Source organism: Vulpes vulpes, chromosome 16, assembly GCF_048418805.1.
Source record: "Vulpes vulpes isolate BD-2025 chromosome 16, VulVul3, whole genome shotgun sequence".
In the NCBI taxonomy this organism is placed as follows: domain Eukaryota; kingdom Metazoa; phylum Chordata; class Mammalia; order Carnivora; family Canidae; genus Vulpes; species Vulpes vulpes.
This window is the reverse complement of record NC_132795.1, coordinates 7,411,827-7,415,125: the sequence shown is the minus strand read 5'-3', so window position 1 is coordinate 7,415,125 and position 3,299 is coordinate 7,411,827. Positions and strand designations below refer to the sequence as shown.

Here is a 3,299-nt window from a genome sequence, read left to right as displayed (position 1 = left end):
AGAAGCAGACTCCTTGCTGTGCTGATGCGGGTCTGGAGCTGGATTCCAGGACCCTGGGATCAGGACCTGAGCTGAAGGCAGATGCTTTTTTTTTTTAAAAAAAGATTTTATTTATTTATTCATGAGAGACACACAGAGAGAGAGGCAAAGACACAGGCAGAGGGAGAAGCAGGCTCCACGCTGGAAGCCCGACGTGGCACCCAATCCCGGGACTCCAGGATCATGCCCTGGGACGAAGGCAGGTTGCCAAACCGCTGAGCCACCAGGGATCCCCCGGAGGCAGATGCTTAACTGACTAGGCCACTCAGGCGTCCCTGATATAATGTTTTTTTTTTTTAAAGATTTTTAAGAATTTATTCATTAAAAAAAAGGAATTTATTCATTTGACACAGAGAGAAAGAGAGAGAGAGAGAGCGGGCGCACAAGCAGGGGGAACAGGGGAGGGAGAAGCGGGCTCCCCATTGAGCAGGGACCCCCCTCCTCCATCCCAGGATCATGACCGGAGCCAAGGGAAGGCGCTTAACCGAATGGGCCACCCAGGTGCCAGATCAAGAACTTTAAACAGAGCTGGAAAGAGCATGATTCTCAGATGGTCTGTGAGTAGCTGAATGAATGAGTGAACGAAGGTCTCTCCTATCCCCTCTGCTGGACATCACAATGGAGAGTGAGAAGAACTGCCCGGAGTATTTTTGGAGACAGCGCTTTTCACCCATTCACTCATTTATTCCTTCACCATATTTATTGAGTGCCCACTAGGTGCCGGGCACTGTATCTTTAGTCCACATGGTCACAACTAGTCACCTGTGGGTGTTATTTAAATTTCGGCTGGCTCAAATTGCAATGTGCTCTAAGCACAAAATACACCCCCTGAGCCTGAGGATTTCATGCGAAAAAAGAATCCTAAATCTTTCATTAATAATTTTTAGTACCGATTACATATTAAAAGGATATTTTGAATGTACTGAGTGAAATACTGGGTTCCGCCTACCTCTTTTTACTATATTTTAACGTGGCCGCTTGAGATTTGAAAATTGCGCACGCGGCTCACATTTGTGCTTCGCGTGAGACTTCCACGGGCCCGTGTCATGCTAGACACTGTCCCTATTCTGAAGGCGCTCAGACCCAGCGGGTGAGAACAACAGGAGCAAATGTTAAGCGGGCAGGACAAGGAGCCAGGGCACACCCAGGGGGAGAGACCAGCAGCCTCCCCACCACGCTCTCTCCTTACTTCTTCAGATCTGCACTAGACACAGCTCTACCGATTTCCAGAAGTTCAGCTCCATGGATCCTACTCCTCTGCTCAAACATGGACACGGCCTCCCCTGTCCCCTGAACGAAGCCACACCTCCTCACAAGTCAATTGGCTTTCCTGCCAGTGCTCCCTGCCTCCAAGCACTCTGCTGGCCCAAGTGGACTTCTTTCCTCAACCTTCCTGTCCCACGTCGCTGTCCTTGCTTCGGTTGGCCCCTCTGTTCCGAGTGTCCTTGTGATCCCTGCATTTCTGGGGGTAGGGGTGGTGGTGGTAAGATTTCTAAGTTTCGATTTCAATTCGGATTCACCCATGACCCCCAAACCCTCATCACCTCTCCATCCAAATACTTCTCCTCCTCCAAGCCTCTGACAAACCAGTTGTTTGTTCATCTTACCAAAATCCTATCCCCAAGCACCAGTTAATCCTTAAGCCCGAACTTGCCTTCCCTGGGGCATCTCACTCACCTTCGGGGCCAGGTGGCCACTTGGTGAGGAGCTGTAGAGTTCAGTCAAATGGCTCTAGTCCTAAAGTTAGAGCTGGCAGGGAGGGCTGGTGGGGGTGGAGGGTGGAGAGCGGGGCAGAGGTATTGGGAAATTAACTGTGGGCTGGAGTCAGCTTAACGGTTGGTCTTCTCTGACAGGGGTCTTTGTTAGGGTCACAACCCAGGGACGTGGGTGATAATGAAGGCCTGGGTCCCGCCTGGAGTGCTGGGGGCTGGGGGGCAGCAAGGAGAGGGACTCCGAGTAAACCCAACAGGACAATGAAGGGAGGTCGTCCTGGTCCATCTGCAATACTGGAGAGAGTTCTCAATGCCCTTCCCCGGGGGCCTCCTCTCACACCTAGAAATCTGATCTAACCTCTCCAGGCTCCCTGAAGCAGGGTGTTTTGGGATCTGTCCCACAGCAAATGCGTCTGGAAGACTCTATCTGGAGAGGTCACAACTAAGGGATTACTTTGGGGACGGGGGTGTCCGAGGAGGCAGAGAGGAAGGGAGCAGGTTTCTCAGTGCCCCCAAATTGCATCTCTGGTAATTACATGTTACCGGACGCTCGAAGAGTTGGGAAGCTGGCGTGGTCCCTAATAGGGCTGCTCGGGCTAGGCTGGTGCAGAGGAGGGGAGCCTCTTTCGCCGGAGTCATCGCCCCAGGCCCGGCGTCTGCGCCGAGGGGAGCCCCGAGGATGGAGGGGCCCGGTGGGAGCGGACCGACCCGGACTCGGAGGTCAGGACTAGGTCTTCTGCCCTTGGCCTTTTGCCCCAGCGGTCGGCCCGGTGCCGGCCACGTGGGACGCACGCAGACTAGGTCCTTCCGAACCCAACCGAACACAGGAGACAAAAGCGCCCACTTTTCTCCACTCCCGCGCGGATCCTGCCCCAACCCCGCAGTCATTGGGGGGCGCGGGCGCGCGGAGCAGGGGGGCGAGCGGGGCGCGGGCGCGCGCGGCAGGGGCGTGCGCGGGGCAGGGGCGCGCGGGGCGGGGGCGCGCGGGGCGGGGGTGCGCGGGGCGGGGGTGCGCGGGGCGGGGGTGCGCGCTGGGGACCCGCGGAGCAGGGAGGCGCGGGGCGGGGGCGCGCGGAAAGGGGGTGCGCGGAGCAGGGGGGCGAGGGAAGGGGGGGCGCGGAGCAGGGGGGCGCGGGGCGGGGGGCACGGGGCGGGGGCGCGCGGAGCAGGGGGGCGAGGGAAGGGGCGCGCGGAGCAGGGGGGCGCGGGCCGGGGGGCGCGGGCTGGGGGCGCGCGGAGCAGGGGGGGCGATGGAAGGGGGCGCGGAGCAGAGGGGCGCGGAGCAGAGGGGCGCGGGGCGGGGGCGCGCGGAGCAGGGGGGCGAGGGAAGGGGGTGCGCGGAGCAGGGGTGCGCGGGGCGGGGGTGCACGGGGCGGGGGCGCGCGCTGGGGACCCGCGGGGCGGGGGCGGGGTGGCGAGGGGCGCGCGCCCAGGGCCGGCGCGCGGGAGAGCGGGGAAGGGGGTGGTCTCCCGAAGGGGGAGGGGAGAAGCAGGGGGCGGGGAGAAGCAGGGCCCTTTAGGACCGGGCTGCGGGGGAGGAGGGAGAAG

At 60.0% G+C, this 3,299-nt stretch overlaps 1 long non-coding RNA gene across 1 annotated transcript; it reads right to left on the bottom strand.

The window, feature by feature from the left end:
* Window positions 1-393: 393 nt before the first annotated feature.
* Window positions 394-2,677, bottom strand: LOC112922481 (uncharacterized). Its single transcript, XR_003235443.2, has 3 exons — window positions 2,288-2,677; window positions 1,717-1,801; window positions 394-1,501 (listed from the first exon to the last, which is right to left on the bottom strand). It is a non-coding gene; the product is annotated as an uncharacterized lncRNA (long non-coding RNA).
* Window positions 2,678-3,299: the final 622 nt, after the last annotated feature.